At 44.0% G+C, this 23457-nt stretch overlaps 1 protein-coding gene and 2 long non-coding RNA genes across 15 annotated transcripts in view; 1 reads left to right on the top strand and 2 right to left on the bottom strand.

Moving 5' to 3' along the window:
* Positions 1–23457, top strand: part of WWOX (WW domain containing oxidoreductase) — a 958224-nt gene that overhangs the window by 288094 nt on the left and 646673 nt on the right. The window lies entirely within an intron of this gene.
* LOC309853332 lies at positions 1017–2629 on the bottom strand. The gene is made up of 2 exons (XR_014305611.1): positions 2243–2629; positions 1017–1343 (listed from the first exon to the last, which is right to left on the bottom strand). It is a non-coding gene; the product is annotated as an uncharacterized lncRNA (long non-coding RNA).
* LOC309852280 lies at positions 9820–15358 on the bottom strand. 2 transcript variants are annotated; one of them, XR_014305153.1, is made up of 3 exons: positions 15280–15358; positions 14867–14977; positions 13275–14675 (listed from the first exon to the last, which is right to left on the bottom strand). It is a non-coding gene; the product is annotated as an uncharacterized lncRNA (long non-coding RNA). The 2 variants fall into 2 exon arrangements; XR_014305154.1 differs by having other exon boundaries at positions 9820–14675; positions 14867–15302.

Raw genomic sequence — 23457 nt, 5'->3', positions numbered from 1 at the left:
ATTACGCTTACCACACATGTTGGGAATCAAAGATCATGACTCTATAGCCTGACAAACATACTAGATGTTCGATATTTATTACTGTGGTTGTTTTTGTCACTGCTACTGTCATCGTTATGTTCTCAGGCCAGCAAAAGTTTGCCTCTCTTTCCAGTGAGTCGATGCCCGTTCTCAGTGATGGCTCTGGGTCACCAAAGGTCCCATAACCCTGTGACCACTGAGCACGGAAGAACCATATCGCAGCCCGAGTAACATGCAGAATGGTAGCTGGGACTGGCCGGGCTGCAGTGGGGCACAATGCAGGCCCTCTGGTTTGCCTGTGTTTTTCATTTTTTTTTTTTTTTTAAGATTTTATTTATTTATCGGGGCAGGGGGAGAGAGTGAGCACAGGCAGGCAGAGAGGCAGGCAGAGGCAGAGGCAGAAGCAGGCTCCCTGCTGAGCAAGGAGCTCGATGTGGGACTCGATCCCAGGATGCTGGGATCATGACCTGAGCCGAAGGCAGCTGCTTAACCAACTGAGCCACCCAGGTGTCCCACATTTTTTTTTTAACCAACATTTAATTTAATTTATTTATTTATTAGAAGATTTTATTTATTTATTTGAGAGAGAGAGCACACAAGGGAAGGGGCAGGAGCAGAGGGAGAAGGAGAGAGAGAATCTCAAGCAGAGTCTGCACTGAGTGCATACCGCAACTTGGGGCTCGAGATGGGGCTCAACCCCACAACCTCGAGATCGTGACCTGAGCCCAAATCAAGAGTGGGATGCTTGACAGACTGAGTCACCCAGGTGCCCCCACCCCACGACCAGCTGCCTGTATGAAGCCATACCTTAGCTTTGAGGGAAGATGAGCCCTTTCTTGTTAAAGACAAAGGGAAGAGAAATACGGAGTTCTGTGGGGCCTTAGCTTCTCATCATACCATTTTCTCTGCCTTGCTTTTCAGCGTTTTAAGTCTGGTTGGCCTTTGTTCCCGAATGAGCACCCAAGTGGGGAAAAAGTGACTCTCTGGCCTTAATATGTGTGACAAATTATTTAATGAACATTTAGCCAAGATGGGAAATTCCCCTAGTTTTACCTTCCGCGGCTTCCTTTCTCCCGCACCCCTGCTGGCGTGTTGGTAATGCGCGGCCCTGGTCCCCGGCCCCTCACAAGCTCTTTTATTGCTTTTAAGTCCATGGTGCTGCCTTTGATCCTCCCCTCCTGGTTTCCTTTTCTCCGATTTCATGCTTCTTTCCAGTGGTTTTTGGCTGGAGCACAGCGTAGGCATCGGAGGCCCGCCCGAGGAGACAGATGCCAGGGGCTTCCGTTCCCCTGCCCAGGGACGACGCTGCCGCACTGTGTTTCCTGCGGATAGGGACATTTCTAGAGCTCACCAGACGGACCGATCATTCCTTGTGAGGTGGACAGTGACGTGTGTGTTCAGTAGCAATAAGAGAACTTGGATTTGGTGTTCTCGATTGCTCAGAAACTGAAACCCACCCCCACCCCACCCCTTTCTAGGACACGAAGAAACGAACACACTGAAAATGAGTGGAGGTTTTCATGTCATGTGCAGACCTACTCAGTGCCCGGCTCCAGGCTCCCTGGTTTACATCCCTATCTCTGTCTCACTTGATTTTAGGGTTTGCTGTAATCAGACAATTGAGCATCTCTGAGCAAGCCACTTACCCTTTCTGGGCCTCAGTTTTGTTATCTGTAAAATGAGTCAGTCGATCAAATTAGTGGTCCTGTGGGTTATAGATTTTAGAAAACAGTATAATTCTAATGGAAATAAGAAATGGATACCAATGTAGATTCGTACTTTTAGTTCTCAAACCAGAAAAACAAACCTACCACCATCAACTGTCACCACTGATTTTTAAGGAATGGGTATTTTAATGCCAAAAACTGTAAATAGGACCTGATTGTGGAATACATTCAACTTCTGGAAAACCCATGGGAGTGTCACTGTTGTGTTGTTGAAAGTGCTGGGCCTGCACTTGGGAGTGACTGGCCCAGAAGACCCCAAAGGTCCAAATTTGCTGTAAAGCCAACTGCATCTCCGTTAACGGTCATGAGCCCGAAGCGAGGCCATTAGAAACTCAGACCCATCTAGACTCGCCATAGGTGAGGGAAGCTGAATGAAGGGATCTGAGGTTGGAATTAGAGTGTAAACGGACCTGGCATATAGAATTTCTCTTTTTTCTAACAAGCACCTATTTCAGCCTATGCCCTTTTATAAATAGGACACCCCGTCTACTTACATTCCAGTGTCTGTAGGTCTAGAACCCCCGGTGTGGTTTCACTGGGCCCTCTGTTTCTGGGTCAACTCCCAGGCTGCACTCACAGTGTGAGCTGGGCTGTAAGAATCGGAAGGCTCAGCTGGAGAAGGGTCCACTTCCAAGGTCACGAGCTTGTTGACAGGATTCAGCTCCCTGTGGCCTAGTAGATTGGACACTTGGGTTCTTCTCTGGCTGTTAGCTAGAGGCTTCTCTCAGTCCCCTGCCGTAGGCGCCTCTCCAGCATGGCACTTGCTCTATCAGAGTGAGGAAGCTAGAGAGGAAATGGTCTACCAGCAAGATGAGGTGACAGCCCTTTGCAAGCTAACCACAGAAGTGACATCTTGCTACTTTTGCCCATTCTGTTTGTTAGAAGCGAGTCACTGGGTGTGACCCACATTCACAGGGAGAGGAGGAGGATTTCACAGTGGTGCGGAGACTGGGAGGCAGGGAGTACTTGAGAAGTTCAGTTTCACTGGGTTTTTCCAGTGCCTTTTGTAGGCTTATGTGGTGGCAGATTTACTCACAGGCTTTGACATTTCTTGGCCTCATGCCGTAGCATGCATCCCTGACACGCTGATGTTTGCCTTGCTGCTCTCCCGTTGGCCTCTTTTCTGTGTTCTTGTCTTCTTCCCCCTTTCTGGGCTGAGAGAGGTATCAGAGGTACCCATTTTGTTTTTTTCTGTATTTATGTATTTCTGCCTCATGATGGGAGATAAGATTTAGACCTTTAATAAGAAAGCTTATGAAAAGAATAAAGAAACGTGTGGATTATGTTTCCTAAAGTCAAATATTTATTTTCTTGCCGCTTTAGTAGAGGGGACCATGCTAATAGATGGCCCAAATTTTCTTTCTAAAGAAACATGTATTGCTGAGTTTTGATTGAGTTTCAGAAATTGGCCAGATACCCTGGACTTGTTTTTTGTTTTTGTTAAGCTATGAAGCTAGATAAGGCTCAGCGATCATTTCAAAGTCCATGTAGAATAGCCTTATTCCAAACTATGTATAGTCTTCAGGATTTCTTGTTTTCTTTTGTTTGTTTTTTAAGTAGGAATGGAAGGGGAAAAATACTTTCATTTTGCTGTTTTCAGAAAATATTGTAGAGATTGATTTTGAATGTTAAACATATTGATTCTGAAAGTATTCATGGCCTAAAACCTCTCCTTCAAAATGTATAATAAGTGAAGTATCTTATTTAGTCATATTCTAATTTCCCCTGTGAAATATCAAGCTTTTTTACTGAGCTGAGGCCTTTGTTTCTCCACATACCGCCTTACAGAGAATCTGCACCACTTGGAAACATTTCATCTTTGAGTTTCAGATGATGGGGTCTCTTTAATCATTTACATTTCTAAAAAAGAAAGTGAAATATTCTTTAAGAAGCCAAAGTAATCCACGGGAAGGTATGGTGTTTGTTCAGCTGGATATCTTATTTATTTGAAGTACTGAGAGAAATCTCTTCTGACTGCTCGAAAAAGGGAAGAATAAACAGTAAGAGTGTCCAAGTAATCTGAGCTAGAAGGTCCCTCCTTTCACAGAAAAGTTATAAAAAGTATATTCGCCAGATCCAAAAAAAATACTGTATATCAACTACTGAGACCTGCATAATGTTTTCTTAGTATTCTCACTCTTTAGAAGAAAAAAAAAAAAAAACCCAACTGTAAAATCTTGGAACTTAATTTTTTTTTTTTTTTTGATATTTTAATATTCCTGGGCAGGTGAATGCAGTAAGTCTGTTTTTCTTTCTTAGAGCATAACATCTCTTGTTGGCTTTTGTGTGTGCGATGTGTTGTTTATTTCTTTACTGACTCTATAACCATAAGAGACCGTGTAATGAAATTAATGTGGCCAAAGTCACAGCGTTAACTCTGAGCACATTTCCTATAAAGAAGGCATTAAGAAGATGTTTAAAAGAAAGAAAGAAATACAACGTATTTCAAAAGAATTAGCTTCTGGAATGAATCCAGTTGTGAAAATAATATAGATTTCTTCTGCTCTTGTTCTCTCTGTTAAAACCATCAGGACTGAACTGGCGTCTTTCTAGTGCAGGAGGCGTCAGGGAGCATACCACACTCCTTTATCCTGGCCCTGCAAGGGTCCCCTCTCCGTCTTGCGCTCGTGCACCACACCTTCCAGTACCGTTTTGTCTCACTGCCAGGCTCAAGCGTCTGTCGGGTTCATATTTAAGCCCACAATGAAGGCCTTTTTCATTCAAAGCCAAATTAAAAAAAAATGAAAAATTAAGCTGACCTTTGCTGTGTTCACTATTACTCTGCCTCCACGTTAGTCTCTAATGTTAAGATCTGAGATGCATTCAGTACAGTCTGAGTTTTCCCCGAAGGAGCGTATGTTCTGTGAGCCAAGAGGGCAAAGCCCAGTGGTGACAAATACCACAGGCTCCCTGTTCTGAGTGCCTTTTACAAGTCCACGCCTTTCTTTCCCCCCGCCCGGGACCAGCGGTGCAAGGTGTGTAGGAACCCAAGAAGAGCACGTTCATCTATTGTGTGAAAGAAGAGTGTGTCACCATGTTAGCACGGAGGCCATGCCCGGCTTTGTCGTCAGAGGCAGGAGGCTCCCGGTCTCCACCTTTCCTTGTAGGGACATCTGTAATTGTGGACACGTCACACTACATCTCTGGGCCTTGGGTCTCCTTTTTCTCTCTGAAATGGAGAGAAGTAAGACCTCTTCCTCAGGTCTTACTGATCTCTAAGACTACACAAGAAGCTTTTGTCAGGGGCGTGGTTGATAATTTGACGGTAAAACATGTTGCAGCTATGCCCCTGCCCGTTAGACGTGCCCTTTAGGTCCGAATCCCAAGGAGAACCCTTGAGGAGCTATCGTTCTATCTTTCACTTGGTAATGAAATTGTAACGTATTGCTGCAGTTCTGGTTCAGTTTTTTGCCTTTTCAAACCATATTAATGCTGAGGGTGAACATGTCAGCTTCCTCTGATTTTTAGTGGCTCTACATTTTGTTCCCCTTATTTTAGTCTTTTTCTTTTTTTAGTTACCTTAAATCCGTGTTGGAAGCAGGTCAAATATGAATTAATTAAGCGATTTAAGTTGAAGTACAGGAATAGCCCCTTAAATCTGTTAATAACATCAGACCAAAAGCAAATTTATCTTGATCTGAACTTTTAGGTATATTTCTGAATCGTGCACGCCCAACGAAAGAGACGATGTGATATGCTTTGACAAAATGAATCTTTTTAATAAAACATCCTGTCTTCAGGATTTGGGGAAACTTTCACCTGTATTTCTACTTTCAGTCTTTGTATGATTAACACCAGATACTCTCAAGCCATTTGCTATCAAGCAGTACACCAGTTTCTCAGAGGGTAAACCTTTTAATCAGATAGGTGTTTCTGGGTACTCATGCAATCACAATTCTTCAAGGACATAATCATATATTCACTTCTTTTTGGTCTTTTTTCTTTTTATTTCTTGACTACTCTCTTTCTCCTGTGCCCATCATTCCAGTTGGCTATTTATATCTTAAATATATCTTTGTGAAAAATCTATTTATTTCATATATAATTCATTTAAGATGGTTTATAAAGATGACAAGGGCTAGCTAGCAAGCGCAGTTCCCACGGACACTTGCAGACAGTGAGCACTCATAAATGGGTTTGTTATATCATGCAGATGGGCATGCACCCTTAAAAAATCTGCTTGGGGGGAGGGGAAGATAAAACCAGCTATTTCAGCCTGCTCTTTTGATCCTGAGGCTTTTTTTTTTTTTTAAACTCTCTTTATGAATAAAACATTTTAATCAGAACTATATTAACACTGATCAATTTTTTTCATGGAAGTCTAATATAGGGTGAATTCCATTAAGTCAATTAAATACTTTGATCAGATTTTTAAACTTGATACATAGATAATTTAGCTGTGGCTTTTTTTTTTTTTTTTTTAGTATTTTACTGAAGTTCTTTTCACCAGGACCTTCTCTCCCTCCCAGATACATGATACAGTGAAGATTTCATTGTCTGTTTTCTGTACACACCAAATTTTATACCTTTTGTCTCATAAATTTTTCTTTGTATCAGTTATTCCCACCAAGCCAAATTAGGTTGGAAGAATCTCAACTTCACCACATGTAGTTTTTGTCACCAAGTTGTTTTAATCATTATATCAGCCAGAAATATGTGTTAATTGATAGAAGACCAGTATTCTCTTCTTAACCAATACTGAAATTCCTCTGCAAGTGTGTTCCGATATCACAGGGTTTCTCAGTTATCCAGGTTTGGTCCCTGAGGATGTTGCTAATCTGATTCTTTTACAAACTAAGAAAGAGTTGGATGACTGTGGAACACTTGCCCTTTCTAATGTTGTGGCCAGGTGGGTAGTACATGATGGGTCAGGATGTCCTCTCATTGGTCCAGAACAGTGTCTTTCAATCTTTTTTTTTTTTTTTTTTTGGATGACCACCAGTTTTTTATGTCACAGCCCGATGTATGTATCCTTAAGCTTATGCTGTGTGTCTTTGTGTATCATGCACGCGCACGTGTGTGTCTGAAACAAACATTTAATGAAATAGTCTAACTATGAGCAGTGTTGTCTGCTGTTTTCATCTTGGTTGTATTTCATTTTTTAAAGTGCTGATTGTGACCCAGTTTTAGCACCCACTAAATAGCAATCTGTCCTTTGAAAATTGCCACTTTAGAACTATTGGATCTGCTTCTATCTGACAAGTGTTCATTGAGTGCCTTGTGGGCTGCCTCATGGGGTAGAACATGCAAGAGTGAGCAGACCATGATCCTTGGCCTGTGGGTACTTATGTTAGACAGGGCAGAGATGTCAAGAACTCTGGCGTGAGGAGGCATGGGCACCACTGCTACCGTGTTTTCTACTTTGGGGGTCGATGTAAGAGTAGTCACATAAAATTGTAGAATGGAGATGACATCTTTACTGAACCTTGAAGGATACGTGGGAGGTGGAACTGTAGACACAGACAGGAAACTCTTTCAGGTAGACTTTGCCGCAGTGGTATAGGATGGAGACCAGGACTAGGGACAAAATTAAGGATGTACCCCCCCCCCCAACAGCACTCAGTAATCAAATAAGCAATATTTGATGTAATATTTAAAAATTTTAATTTAAAAAAATGCAAAAAATCAAGAATAAAATTTCTAATTTTAAAACAAAATGGGAGTGGTGAAGTGAAGGCACGATTAATGAACGTGGGTTTGTGCTGACCCATGCAGGAGGTGAAGACAAAAAGAAAAAAGGCTACTGAGGGCGTGTTTGAGGGTTTGGGATCTTACGGCGTCCTGCTAATATCGGTGATGATGGTGATAAGCGAGTGATGATGGCAATGACCTACGAAGAGCTAACATTTATTGAGCAGTTGCTGTCTTCCAGGACTCCTGCTATGCGCCTTCTCTGTTTCTCACATATCAAGAGCAGTATTCCCTGTTGTTACTGAGGAGGCTTGTCAGGACATATAAATACCCGCTCAAGGGCACATAAAAGGCAGTAGAGTGGATATTCGAGCTCTTTCCAATGGGCTCAAATGCTCAAGCTCCAAATCCCTATGACTGATGGCATCTGTTGGCTGCAGATTGTGTTTGGGCTTGAGAGAGGCCATCTTTATGGCTGCAAGAAAGTAAATTGGGAAGAAGAGATTTTTTTTTTTTTTTTTTTTTACCGTAGAGACCAATAGGTAGGCTGAAAGGGTTGGCCTTTTGGAAATTTTGTGAACCTATACAAAGGCCTAGAGATAAATATTGCAGAATTAGAAGGAGAAATAGCTTTTAATATGTTCACTGAACCTGGGAGGTAAATGGGCAGTAATGTGGAGGGGATATATACATTTGTGGATGATTTGTTGATATGCCCATGTACGCATGCCTGCGTAAACAAACACTGTTTAGTGCTTAACAAAATACTGTTTTGTCTTTCCTTTTCTAAAGCAGTAGTATTAAATTCTTGCCTTAGGGGTTATCGGAAAGAGATGATATGAGACTATATTTTAACATAAAGTATTTTTCCTTTGGATAGGTATGTTGTTTATCTCTATAAATAACTGTTAGAATTGTGAATCTGCAATGTTTCAGAAACATCTTGATTTATCTTTCTAGTGATGACAATGAATGATGGAGAACAGATTCTAAGAAGAGAATATTTAGAATATCTACGTGTCACTTCCATAATATGTCTAAAAATTATCATGCCTATTCATTATTTAAATAGCTGTGGCCTTTTAGTGAATACCAACATTACCAAACCATGTTAACATGATTTAAAATATACACTGAAATTTGCAATGCCATTTGATGACGGAGCTATCAAATTAGCACACACAGCATTGACCGATCATCCTTATAAGGAGCTGTTTGCATTGCGAGCAGAGAAGACGCATGCACAGCCCCTTGTGGGCTGGCAGCATTTCTGCAAGCATTTCCTTAAGCGATGCCACTGGCAGGATGGTTTTATTCGATGTTGAAATGTCATGCAACGTGTGCCCATCCTACACTTCTTTTTTTTTTTTTTTTTAAAGATTTTATTTATTTATTTGACAGAGAGAAATCACAAGTAGGCAGAGAGGCAGGCAGAGAGAGAGAGGAGGAAGCAGGCTCCCTGCTGAGCAGAGAGCCCGATGCGGGACTCGATCCCAGGACCCTGAGATCATGACCTGAGCCGAAGGCAGCGGCTTAACCCGCTGAGCCACCCAGGCGCCCCCCATCCTACACTTCTAATCTGCTGCACACTTAGGGGGGTTGGTACATGTCCAGACTGGCTGGTAATGTTCTCTGTGATTGTATGTGCGTCTGCCTACGCCCTTTCTGTTTGTTTTGTTACTGCTGTCCTTATTAAGGGCCCTTCCAAGGCCTTCCTCTATTCTCAGATGATGGCTCTTCTGAAGCGGGATTATCCAGGGGTAGCAAAGCTCTGTTGCAGATACGCCATTTCACCACTTTGAATAAAATAGCAAAAAGTTTTCTTCATTCAGTCCGGATTTGCTCCTTGCTTTCTTGGTTCTTTCAAAGTAATAACTTATCACAGGTTTTCAGCCCACAGAGCTTCACTCTGCAGGTGTTACTTTGTGACTTCCACCTTTGTCCTAAGCAAGTGAAAGTGAGTTCAACCAAAGTTAGTGGGTGGAAATACAAAACTCCGCTCGCTCCTTCCCTCCTTCCCTCCCTTTTTCTCTCTCTCTTTCTTTCTTTCTTTCTTTCTTTCTTTCTTTCTTTCTTTCTTTCTTTCTTTGTTTCAGTTCACATTTTTCCCCCAGGGCTAAGCTTTCTTTCAGAAAATTTTGATAGCCTTTCCTCTAAGACTCTGCTTTTCTAATGTTCATGAGGAGCACAAAAGGCATGTGTAAAAGGAACGTGAATTTAGCAGCTTGTGCTGGACTCAAGAACTTCCTAGACTCTCTATGCTGGAGGTCACATGGAAGGTCCCCTTTTCTAGATGAGGAAACTCAGGAGTCCACCCAAAGATGAAGGGTGCATACCTTGTTCTGGTTGAACTTGGCCTGGAGGCTCTGTCTCAGGATTTATCTTCTACCCTTCCCCATTCCCTGTCAACAGATTGTTTTGTCTTATTGATACAGTATTGTTTGACCTAAATGTTTATTTCATCTCATAGGTATTATCATTTTAAATTACATTATTATGCAGTGTTTCAAAAATAAACAGAATGTAAGTCACCTAATTCTGAGACATTAATACAAGGAAGACAATCTGAGGAAGTGAATGTGTGTACACATTTATATGTATACACACACAGGGACAGATAAACTCCTGTGAGCACTGGCGGATGCCGATAGGGGGCGCTATATTTCATTGTGTTTGGCTTGGGGGGAAAACAGTGGAATGATTAGTACATCCTTATTGAACCAGGGGAAGAAGAAAACCCTTTATTTCCAACAATTTCCATTCCCCGTGTCACCTAGGTATTTAATTGACTTCACTTATGCGACTGCCTGAAGTTCTCCCAGGCTAGTTGCTACTATTAATTATAACTGAGAGGGATAATATCAGTAAACTAATGGATTGCAGTTTCTAAATGGAGGCCAGCATTTGACTTTGGAAGAACTGATCCACAAACACCTGGCGTGGTAGGATGAACTAGGGCTCCCTTTGATTGTCTCCGGTGGCCACAATCCTGCAGTAGCTTTGGCGATTATGCAGGCCAACCCCATTAATTTAGAGATCTAGAAACTGGACCCAGAAATGTCAAGAGACTTGTTTCAGGTTCACACTGAGAGAATTTTCATGGCACCGTGAGACTCTCATTATTTCATGTTTTAACTGACATGGCCTTTCCAGTGTTTTGAATGGATGCGCATTTCTTGCATAACTGGATATTTCAGAGTGGCCAGGGAGTTAAGCATTGTGTTTTTTTAAAGCTTATTATTATTATTTTTATTTTTAGTAATCTTTACACCCAGTGTAAGGCTCGAACTCACAACCCCAAGATTAAGGGCCAAATGTTCTTCCAGCCGAGACAGCTAGGTCCCTCCCCCTGCTGCCCCGAACTTCTTGATGTTACAGATGAAAAATTGCAAGACGCAACCTCAGAGTCCCGAGACATATACATAACAGAATAGTGATTGACTCTTGGTCCATGGCGGGGCTTCTCTCAACTAGTTTCAGAACATCTCAGAATCATCTTTGATTAGCTTACCCTTTTTTTGCCTTTCTTGTTAATTATTTGACCCCAAATTTAGCTGCATCATAACTGTGGGTATAGCTTTGATGCTATAGGGATCTTCACCGATCAGTTCTAAAAGCTATTTCATTTGGAAAGTCTTTACCTCTCTGTTTCAGTAATTTCTGGCTATTTAGAACAAAAAGCCACAACTCCTGTGCCTCTGTTAATGGTTGCTACTGAAGCTCTGTGAGGGTCTATGTTGGGGTTAGGGGTGGTAGAGCTTGGAGTTTCATAGGTAGATTCTGTATCTATACAAACATGTGCCCTGTACACATAGTTTTATAGACCTTTACGGTCAGGGGTATTCAAGAAAGCCAGATTTTTACAAAGTATTTTGAGAGATAGAGAAATACCTAATTGTTTCTCTTTATGCAAATCCAAAGTAATTTTCTCCTAGAAAAGTACTAAATATACACTTTGGCTCTCTCTCCCCTCTTTCTGAATTAATCAAGTGTGGTCGCTGCCTTAACTTGCTCAGCTGGAAACCACTGGCTTGTAGGACTCTGGGCCCACACGATGAGTTAAACACAGGGACCCCTGAGTATGGAAATGACACAGAATATTCATAAAGTCAGACTGCGTGGCTTCCCAGGAAGGTAACCTGCAGCAGGCTGTGTTTCTCTAGTGTCCATAAAACCCAGGCCACACAGCAGCTCCATCTGCGGGTGATGGGGATTTTGCTGATGGTTTCAAAATCGGGAATAATTTATTATTATTTTTTCAGGATATTTTAGTACACACTTTCACGCTTGCTATTTTCAACTATGGTGTCTTCAGTGGGAATTAGAGTGCCATTGTTCTCCTGGATGTCACTCTGACCCTGTCACATTGGCCTCTCTGCTGTCCCTTTGCACATTCACTGGGACATTTTGTATGAATTCATTCTTTTCACATGGAGGGGCAGGGATGGGAGTGGGGATGGGGTACCCCTGGAGCAAATGGAAATGGAAATGCCTATCATATGGTAAGGCATTGGTTACAAACCTGAGAAAGTGAGAGCTGCCCACAGATTCTCAGGGTGGCCTTTGAAGTCTTTGGTTTGTCTTCAAGAAGCTGGCTTTGGATGGAAGCAGTGAGTCACGGATTTCATGTTCATGCCTTTTTATAGGTTCTGGGCGATTAGCTGGTAGATGTGCATATAAATGCACATGGTTAGCTTATAATAAGTCTCATCTTTTCATATATTTGAGTTGACTTTTAGGTGTGGGCCACAATATCACATAAAGCCCTTTTTGGAATACAGTTTTCCCCACAGAGTCCACATAGTTTTTCACTGCAGTCGTATTGAAACCTCCAGCCATATTTTACGATGGTTCTATCTATAGTGTTCTCATTTGAGCATCCTTTGGATTGTCTTCACGGTTACACGGGAGGGACAGGAGGGTAGAGAAGAAGCTGAGTGCCAGGAAATGGGCCAGTTATGTTTTATATGCATTCTAATTACTTTACTTCCCTCAGGAACCTAATGAATTACAGAGTATTATGCCCATTTTAGAGATGAGGAAATCGAGGACTTGAGTGCCTTGCTTCAGTCCCATGGCTAGTAAGGGGTGGAGCTGAGCTTCTGACATCTGTGCCCTTCCCACTGCATCTTGCTGCTTCCCCACGTTGCACTCCAGAGTGCCCCAAGGCTTCCGTAGGCTCCGATGACCAACCCCAGGGCTGAGTGTGGTTTCTGGGATTGGCACTGTGGATGGAGCATGGTATTGCTGCCAAATGAGTCTGTGGTCAAGAATCAGAAAGCCACACGTGGTAAGGATAGGTACAGTCCTGCCGTTTGAGATGGGCGGCCTGAGGCCTGGAGAGAATCATAGGATGGGGAGTGCTGGCGGGCTGCCAGGGCTGACATTGCTGAGGGCCGTGGGGGCAGCTCATGCTTTATTGTTTTCTTAGTTTTCTGCTCCAGAACCCACTTTGCAGTGCACTCCTTCTGTGTTCTCTTCTTTCCTCCTCGAATACTCATGCTTCAAGTCCATGGATTTCTCCAGCAAATAGACCACAGGTCAAGTGGACTAGCCATTCAGAAGGTGCCCACTTTGTCTGTAGAACGTGGGCCTGTATAACTCAGATTTGCATTTTGCAGGAGAAAAGACTGGCGCAGCATAGGGCGGGCATGTCCATTGACCTGCTGTGTCTTTGCTTTTGAAGAACTCTAGAGTAGATTTGACCCCTTTTAAAGGATGAAATACAGTATATCCTGAACCAATCCAGGTGACCTGTGAGGGTTGGGCCCATGAGGCGGAGCAGTCTTGGAGCACTGCAGGGTTCAACACTAAATGGGTGCTTTATTTGCGTTTTTAGTCTGTTCTTTTATATCAGGAAGTATCACTTGCATCTCCCTCCAAGTTTGGAAAGTATTTTTCTTGGAAAATAATACTGATCAAAGATACCAGTAAGGATATGGGTATCGCTAATCTCATTTGTCAAATTCTAGGCACAGATGTAAGGCGTGAGACGGCTCACGTTTCACACCTGCCTAGTGCCACGTTGGTGGCTCTCAGACCAACCACACTGTGTGAGTTTGGGGCCACAACATATGTGTGGAACTCCATGTCTGATACAGATTTTTTAAAACCTGATTAAAATGGCACATGGGTATTTCATGCTCAACGAAAATTGTACCTTTCACACACACTTCTTATAAATCAGAAAGCCCACCTAGCAAATTGTAGCTTCCCCTTGGGTGTCCTATATTTAACGCAGGCTCACCTAGCATCTGAGTCGCCATCCACTGAGCTCATATTGTCACTCATCCAAATGAGGAACTAATTAGGAAAGCCAGAAAGCAGGAAGGTGTGGGAGGGTATCTGGGGAAGGTAGGGAATTCTGGGTTGAGAAACCCATCCGCACAAGCCAAATGCGAGTGTAGCTGGAACTCGAGATCTGATTTAGTGAAAGAAGAAATAAAGACACGTCAAACAGGGCCGGCTCTTTGCAAGGATCCCCACTTGGGTATGCCTAACACAGAGACTGGTGAGGCAGCCAGGAGCTGCGCAAAGCAGTTTTCAAAATCCGAGCCATTCGCAGCACCCCCCACCCCCCAATCCTTGCAGGTCATGCCTGAGTACCTTCACTGCGCCCCATGTAAAAATACACTTGGAGGAGATTGGACATGCCCTATGAATTATACCTTATTTATTATCATTGAGCCCTCCCTTTTTCCGTCATGCTTTAGAATTATGGGCTGGAGCAGTTCTTAATACTCTATTTATTTTAGGGGAGGAAAATGTTTTTCTTCAACCACAACATTCATGCAATACCAACTGCTGGCAGTTTCCCCAGCATTTAAGGAAATATTGTTGCAAGGCTTTTATGTTCTGTACTTCAATCAGCCAGACCCAGCAGTATCCCAATAGAAGGACCCTCAACAGACCATTTTCAGCATTTTGCTACAATTAAACTCCTCTGGTTTTAGCCCTCAGGCAATTTAGTACCTTTTTACATATGCACATTATGAACTTTTGACCAGGGTCTAGCAGTCATATATTAGAGTGCTGCTCTTGAAAGCCGGCTTAACAAGTTCCTCTGAGTATTGCAGTTGGAGTCAGTCGTGGAAAAGGTAATTTAAGCAACTTGCAGCGAGGCCATTCAGAATCTCAGCGATGATCCTAAATATCTCTCTCTCTCTCACTTTTGCTCACTCTCCTTTTTTTTTTTTTTCTTCCTTGTTTCCTCTGGAAGCTGGTAGCAAGAGCTTTCAAAGTCTGTGATTGATCTTTTATTCAGTAGCTAACGAGGGCTGTGATTCTATTAGCGCGCTACAAGGCAAGAGAACAGTGATTTAATGAAGTGTCTAGTGAGCTGGCCATAGATTTATCCTGTTGTCGCTAATTTGCAGTGCCGTCGTGAGCATAAAGGAAACTGCACTCACACTGCTATTAAGCAGGTATTTCCTTAGTAAATTGTTGTAAGGTCAGGTATAGTTATCTCAGCAAAAGCTATGCCTTACCTCTTCAGTGTCTGCAGATGACAGCCGCCGTGCTGAGCGCCCACTGAAGTGGAACCAGGAGATCAGAGGTCCGTCTCCAAGTCGCCCTGAGCAGAGGCAGGAGCAGATGAACTGCCAAGTAGGAGTAATAGAGTCATAATTGGTGATTAGAACTGGAAAGGTGCAATAACATCTTAATACAAACTGGCGTATGTTATAGTTACTGTCAGTTGTTGTAAACTCGCCCTGCCGCCTGCACTAGTTACGTTTCCCTTGATTAGCTCCGGGAAGCAAGGCGGTGGTGGGTGCGCCAGGCGCGCTCGGGGACGGCCCACTCGCACCGCTTCCCGGGGTGCCGCCCTGTCATCCCTGCTGTTTTTTCTGGGCACCCGCAGTCGCGCAATCACGCACCCCCCCTTCCCCCACACACCCACCGAACGCAACATGGTAACCTTTCCCCACCACCCCGGGAGAACGGCGATTTCATAAGTGTCCTCTGATCGCCCCTCTTGCTAGGCTCAGTGACATTTATGCACCCTGGCTTTGAGGCTCGTTGAACTTTTGTTTTATTTGCCTTTGCTAAGGGGAGGTATTTGCCTCGTGTCAAATCCATATCCCACTGCAATTCTGTGTTCACAGTAACAGATTTGGTCTAGCTGGGCCAGAAGGAAAACAGGAAAGAAAATAAGGACTCAGCACTGAGGAATTTTGCATTCGAGACTGGCCTTCTTTTTAGCGTGTGGGGGGATAGTTCAAGTGTGAGGTGCCCTTGCAGGTATGGGGAGATGGTGTCCATCCGTGGGAAAGGCTAATTGAAGAAATTCCTTTATGATGCTTAATGAAATGCCAGGCTGGCTAAAAAGGGCAACGCTTGAAAAACAAGGTGTCCAACAGGAAGTTTACACATGGCTGGAGATTTCTCCATGCTCTGCAGCAGCATTGTTCTTTAAATGCATGAAAGAAGAAGCTACCCAACATTGTCCAGACATGCTGAGCAGCTGTCATTATTCATAAATACAGGTGACTGGCCATTTGTTTTGTTTTGAGTGGGGTGAGGCTTGGCAGGGTGCCTAGGGGCCAACCATGAGAGGAGCTCAGGAGATAAAGGACCTGGGCACATCTCACTAACCTGCTACACTGTAGGTTCTCAGCCAATCTTGTTTGATTCTGTGGCTGTAGAATCCGTAGAATCTTGTTAACGGTTCTCACTCTGACACATGAAACTGGGGCGGTTCTCACGCTTACTTTGCCCCAAGGCTGCCATGTGTTAGGTCAGTTAAGCTTTATATTCAAGTGAAGGGTTTAAAGGAGTGTTTTATAACGGGCCCTGTTTGCAGACCGTCAGCTGGCTGATAAGAAAAAGGTTGAGTCCAACTTGCTGATTTTCTGCCGTGGACCTTTGGACCTCAGCACCGTCATTCCAGCATGTGTTGGTGGTGGAGCTGCCATGGTCCCCTTCCCACAGAATTGAAATCTTGGCTGTTTGGTCTGAAGACCAGAACCTGGGACACACAGGCAGTGTGGCCTGTTGTGGAGCAGACGAAGCTGATCAGAGCACACCAGCATCAATGAGGACTTGGTCAGAGCCTGGGAAGGGCTCCCACTGATCCATCCCTGAGAGGAGAGATGTGGCATAGCCGTCGTAGAGACTCCCGGCTTAGCTTCACTGGCGTATCCAACACCAACCAAATTGAAAGGAAGAAGGAAAGAAGGAAGGGAGAGATAAATGGAGGGAGAGAGGGAGAGAGATGGGGAAGGAAGGGAGGGAACTAGCTAGAAAGGGAGGGAAGAAAGCATAGCCCCAGGTTGATGAGCACGGTCTTACACCCACACACAGCACCCTGACCATGTGACGGCCTAGGAACAGTAGTGCCAAGTGGCTAGAATTTAGTGAGTGCCTACTCTGTGCCCATATCTCATTTAATCTTAGTGGCAATGCCGATTTTCTAGAGGGTAAAGTTATGATTTCGAGGCCACGTCAGAAGCCAAGGCAGGATTTGAACCCATATCTGTCTCCATTTCTCCCTCTCTCTGTAAATAGGGGAGCACTGCACCCATTTCAGTGCGCCCCTACCCCATTCTTCTTCTCAGGGAAGCCTCATTTCTCAAGAGCCCTGGCAAGGGCTCTTCCTTCCCTTTCATTTATCTGTAGGTCCCCATTCAGTCCCCTTGTGGAACACATGGACATTGTTCTCTCCAGTCTGATTTGGGGACACAATATTGGACCTTTAATAAGGAAATTAGGGAAAAGAAAAATGAAATTATAAAAATTCTCTTTTCTCTGGCTAAAAGTAACAAGTCAGGAAATGACAGATGCTGGCGAGGATGAGGAGAAAGGGGAACCCTCCTCCACTGTTGGTGGGAATGCAAGCTGGTGCAGCCACTCTGGAAAACAGCATGGAGGTTCCTCAAAATGTTGAAAATAGAACTGCCCTATGACCCAGCAATTGCACTACTGGGTATTTACCCTAAAGATACAAACGTAGTGATCCAAAGGGGCATATGCACCCGAATGTTGTTTATAGCAGCAATGTCCACAATAGCCAAACTATGGAAAGAACCTAGATGTCCATCAACAGATGAATGGATAAGGAAGATGTGGTATATATACACAATGGAATACTATGCAGCCATCAAAAGAAACGAAATCTTGCCATTTGCGACGACGTGGATGGAACTAGAGGGTATCATTCTTAGTGAAATAAAAGTCAGTCGGAGAAAGACAACTATCATATGATCTCCCTGATATGAGGAAATGGAGATGCAACATGGGAGGAGGGGTTAAGGGGGTAGGAGAAGAATAAATGAAACAAGATGGAATTGGGAGGGAGACAAACCATAAGTGACTCTTAATCTCCCAAAACAAACTGAGGGTTGCTGGGGGGAGGGGGTTGGGAGAGGGGGGTGGGATTATGGACATTGGGGAGGGTATGTGCTATGGTGAGTGCTGTGAAGTGTGTAAACCTGGCAACTCACAGACCTGTACCCCTGGGGATAAAAATACATTATATGTTTATAAAAAATTCAAAAAAATTTAAAAAAATTCTCTTTTCTCAAGTGGATGAGGGTTGTAACTCATACTGTTCTAGACCTACAGACCACTCAGCCTACCCTGCCTTTTCCCTAAGTGGCCCTGAGGGGAAGATTTGGTAAACAGTTGTTTATTTTAGCCTGTGACCCAAGCCCAAAGGTTGGGACCATATCCCTGAATAATGTGCATTTTCACTAATAATCATAGGGACCCATAATCTCTTAATTTAGCATGCTTTCCAGGAATGTGTCAATATTATCCAGTTATACAACCTGTTTTGGTAATTAACTCCATGTATAAATTGCTCCTTGGTAAATAATAACCATCGTCAGAGGATACCAGTAGTGTAATCAATTCATGTTTTTTATTTATTTTATTTTATCTTTTAAAGATTTTATTTATTTGACAGAGAGATCACAAGTAGGCAGAGAGGCAGGCAGAGAGAGAGGAGGAAGCAGGCTCCCTGCTGAGCAGAGAGCCTGATGTGGGGCTTGATCCCAAGACCCTGGGATCATGAGCTGAGCCGAAAGCAGAGGCGTTAACCCACTGAGCCACCCAGGTGCCCCAGTTCATGTTTTTTAAAGTATTCTGTGTTTCATGGATTTTTTTTTTTCCTGTTTGAAGAACGGATCTTTAGGCTCAGAGTTGCATTCATGGGCCTTATTTATTTTTTAAATGAAAGGGACTAGCATGTTAGACACAAAAGGTCACCTATTTTATAATTCCACTTATATGAAATAATCAGAATAGGGAAATCTATAGAGCCAGCAGATTGATGGCTGTCAGGGCTGGGGTCTAGGGCGTCGACTGCTCATGGGCTCTGGGGTTTCCTTGTGGGCTGATGAAAATGTTCTGAGACATGGTTGTACAGAGTCATGGTTGTACAACATTGTGAATGTACTAAATGCCCCTGAATTGTACACTTTAAATTGGCGAATTTTATGATACATAGATAGAGAAAAATAGGGTAACACATATGAAAGGTGTCTTGTCACATGGGACAAATTAAACTGTTTTTTTTTTTTTTTTCCCCCCTTTTCTTCCATCTGCACTAAGCAGTCCCTCCATTAGAGCAGCAGGCAGGAAGTGCTTGGGCTGTCTGTAATGCCCAGGTGAGCAGATCTCAGAGAGGCAGCCTGACCTTGCCCTGTGTGGGCTTCTGCTCAGGGCCTAGGACCCATGTGCTTTCCTTCTCATTTCTTGACCACGTTATGTGTTTGCCTGTGTTATTAATAATGTATTCCTTGAAAAATCTATGTGCATTATAGTCTTTGATCTTGTCATGAAATTTCAAAGCCAAAGATTCCATTTTCTTTCTTTCTTTTTTTTTTTTTAATTTTCAAAGAGGTAGAATGGAAATAATTTTAAAGCTTTTAAAACTTCCCTTTCTAGCGGAGAACTTCCTGCTGACTTCCATCCATGTTAATGAGGTATGTATGTATGTATGTGCATGCGTGTGGTGTACATACATATACACATACACCCATATAGACACATACAACATAATGCAACACTTGCTTCAAGCTTACTGTATTCTAGACGTGAGGACTCTTTGAATACAAGACTACGCATCTTGTAGATTAAAACAGAAATTAAAGACTTCAGACTAAGGCACCATCAAAAGCTCTCTTTTCATTGTTCTTTTATTGTTTATTGACTTCAAAAAGACTTTTTAGTTTAAACTGACTTTAATGTCTCTGGAATGCTCTTTTGTAAAGTGACTTTGAAAACTAGGGGATAACGTCTTCATTAAGTGGAGAAAAATCTTAGGGAAAAATATACTGTAACTTGGCTTTCATTAGAGTAGAAGGACATAAAGCTTTGCTTAATTAGTGTCTGTTTTTCCCGCTTTCAGAATTCTCAGGGAAAAGGGGGCTAGAATTAGTGCTGATAAAAGCTTGAAACAGACATAGTACTGAAACTTTTTTCTTCCCTTCTCAGAATTTCAAAGAGCGTACTTTGTATAACTCTGTGAACGGTATTAGAACATTCCAGGTGTCCCATCTTTCTGGATGTACAAGGACTCCAGCCCCAGCCGTCATCCCAGTTCTCTCCACTCTTACCTTCATCTTCTCTTCTTGTTTCCAACACTTGTTTAGGACATGATGATTTGGGAGGGGATATCTATTCATATGTCTTCTTTTCTAATCCATCTTTCCCCTGCTCTTCTCTAAGCCACCCATCAGATCTGATCTTTTCAGAAAGTCTGTCCCAATCACCCCAGCTCTGGGTACCCAATGATTTCTTGTGCACTGGATCTTTACGTTTCTGTGGCTTTCTACCTGTTCCCTGTTGCGCATCTTTTCTCTGCAGAGAAGATCTGCCCCTTAAACTTAGGAATGCTCTCTGGGCTGCCCCGCCTTTTTTTAACTCCATGGAGAGCTGAATGCTGGGCTGTCCAAACCCCGAGGCTCCAATGTTGCTGGCTGCCTTACTCTTTTTCCCTATATTAATAGCAAAAGAGAATTGTGCATAGGAGCACCAAAATCAGAGTTCAGATCTGGCTTCAGGATCCATCCTTTTGTGTCCACATATCCGAAGGAACACAGTTCTGAGGGAGCCATCTTTTGGCTCCTGTTAGAAGGGGTGCCAGACCACCCCTCTTGTGTAGCCATCACCAATCCTGTGGCCAGACAGAGGACACCAGAAAAAGCACACATAGGGTTTGGGATAAAACAGACAGAGGTACAGATCCCCTGTCTGCTATGTACTAGCTCACAGACCCAGGGTGGGTTGCTCAGCCAGTCTGGGCCTTGGTATTCACATCTACAACGTGGGGATAATAGAGCTTGTTACCTCGGAGGGTTGTAGATGGATCAGATGAGGTAGAGCTTGATGTAGTTAAAGTCTTTGTTGATCTCAGCAGCACTCTGCAGCCACCTAATTCTGCATCACAACAGCTTTGCTCTGGCTTCTTCTAAGTAGCAGACACTTGCAATGAATTCCCTTTTAACTGTTACCCCTGCCGTCATCACCAAAAAAAAGTATTTAAGAGTCAACTTTCTATATTGTCATGTCTTACACCTGATAATCCATATGGCTTAGCTGTCTTTATTGTGCCTCTCAGTAGATGGACAGGTAGGTAGATGGATTTTGTTTTAACACCTGTGCCATCCTGCTGACCTTACTCTTTTTTGAATGCTCAAATGCCACTGAGTCATGGGTTTCAGAGGCCGATGTAAATACTGAGAGTTTTAAGTGGCATGGAGTCGCCGTGGGTTTGTTATGTAAACCCTCAGGGATATTTAAACCCTCTGCTGAGAAGGGTAATTGAGCCTCCAAACCACCCACCAAGACTTCTGCCTGTAAGATATTTAAGGACTGGTACTATGCAGCCATTTCCCTTGTGCAATTTGTTTTCCATCGAGGAGCAGGAGTACAAGGGAAATGGGGCTCAGAGTAACTTATAAAAGCCAAACTCTTAAGCCACTAAATGCATCTCCTCACAATCGCACCTGGAAAAGGGCTGAAGGCAAACAAAAAGTAAACAGAAAAGGGACGAGGGTTCAGAAATGGAGATGACAGAGTTCTCCCTTGCAGCACAATGACAGTGTCGTAAATCACCCATTCCAGACGTTCCCTGGAAGCATAGCATGGAGTGTGCAGAAGGGGTTTTTGACAAAATGGGCCTCGTTAGAAGACGTGAGAAACTGAACTTCAGAAAGCAAAGCAGGCTGCCGGGACACCTTGGAGTATGTGGCACACAGTCATCAGCTTGTGCTGTCTCGTGCCTGGACTGTAGAAGTGTCTCGAGGTGTGCTTTCCTGAGAGGACCGTCCCTCTGGAGGAGTGTGCCCCAGGAGTCTGGGTGAGGTGGCACTGGGTGACAGAGATGCTCTCAAACAAGTCTCTGCACAACTTGAGGTGAGAACCAGAGATGTGGAGGAAACACTCAGGGACTCGAACAGGTGGATACGCTTCAGATCGATGTATTATTAAAGGCATCACTGGCTGCCCACGTGTATACAGTGGCTTGGACACAGTAAACCGTATTGATTAGCAGGCAGTTCTCCCCCAGGTGCTGACTCAGGGACCCAGGCTCTTCCCATCTTGTGGTTCATCATCATCTACCCCTGCCTTGCAAGGCTGCATTGCTTGGTGCAGCAGGTTGGTGGAAGAGACCAGGACATGGGCTCTTGAGTGTGGAGGCACTTTAAAGACCAGGCTGGGAGTGGGACGTATTTGTGAAATATAAGAGGCTAGGAAGTGTAGTCCAGCTGTGTGCTCAGGAGGAAGAGCAAGCAGGTACAATAAACAGACAGCAGGTCTTTGCCCTGCCTGATGTACTGGTGGATCTGTTTGAAATCACTTTGGATTCTCTCTCTCTCTTTCTCTCTCTCTCTTTCTTGTCCCCCCAAAGTTCTTCATGTGGATGACTCTGGAGATAGCCGGAGAGAAATTGATGTGCTTCCTGCCCTGCGCAACCTCAGCCTCTTGGGGATGCAAGAGCCCATTCTTATTGTCCGTGGTGCCGACTGCCAGGGCCTACTTCCCAGTAGGGAGAGCGGGCAGGAGGATGCTTGCTCCCCTCCACAGCCCTCCCTGGCAGCTGGGGGCCTGCGGGACAGTGCCGGCCAGCAAGTATCAGCAGAAATCCTCCCGGGCCTTCTCAGAGACCTTCTGCTCTTGGATGAAAGGCAGGGCTGCTGGTATTTTCTGTCCCCCTTTCTTCCCATGTGCAGTGTGGATTTGATGCTGACCAGCACAGCTGCCTCCTTGTTGTCCTGAAGCCACAGATGGAAGGGAAGAGTCACAAGAACGGCAGAGAGATGGCCGTAACCTAGGACCACAGCCTGCAGTCAGGAGCTCTGTCACTGTCAGCCAGGTCTGTTTGCCCTCCTCCTGCGAACCAGCCACTAGCAGACGTAGCAGTATGAGTGTGGGATCTGGGTTCAAGAGAGATTCTGCATAACCCTCAGGGCTGAGAATTCTCTGGGGTACAAGTCATCCCTCACCCTGTTTGTCCACTTGAACAGATGCCAAACAACCATTGTGTTCTGCTTCACTTGGGAAGTACTCCAGTGCAATGTTTCTGGAAAGTGACAGGTTTTAGCACTGGAAGACTGTCTTTGCCATTCAGATTTTTCTCAGCAGCGCATTTCTGTTGTGGCGACATGGGATGTGATCTCAGAACTTGGCATCCTGTGTGCATGCCTGAAGCAGTAGTGGCACTTCTTGGCTTTCTTCGTCTTATTGGCCCATTTCCTCTGTGTCTTTGTACTGAAGCACATTTATGTTACGGTAATCACCTCATGGTATTTAAAGATCTCTATTTGGGGGACGCCTGGGTGGCTCAGTTGGTTGAGCAGCTGCCTTCGGCTCAGGTCATGATCCCGGTGTCCTGGGATCGAGTCCCACATTGGGCTCCTTGCTCGGCGGGGAGCCTGCTTCTCCCTCTGCCTGTGCGCGTTCTCTCTCTCTCTCTCTCTGGCAAATTAAAAAAGAAAAGAAAAGAAAAATCTCTATTTGGGCCACACTGGTTAGAAGATGACCGTCTCTAGGCAGTCTATGCTGCTCTAGTATCTGAGCATCATATGACCTGAACCAGCCTGCAGTTCCCATCATTCTTGACCAAAATAAT

This window comes from Mustela nivalis, assembly GCF_964662115.1.
Source record: "Mustela nivalis genome assembly, chromosome: 18".
NCBI classification, from domain to species: Eukaryota; Metazoa; Chordata; class Mammalia; order Carnivora; family Mustelidae; genus Mustela; species Mustela nivalis.
The sequence above is the reverse complement of the archived record's forward strand: the minus strand, read 5'-3'. Positions and strand labels throughout refer to the sequence as shown.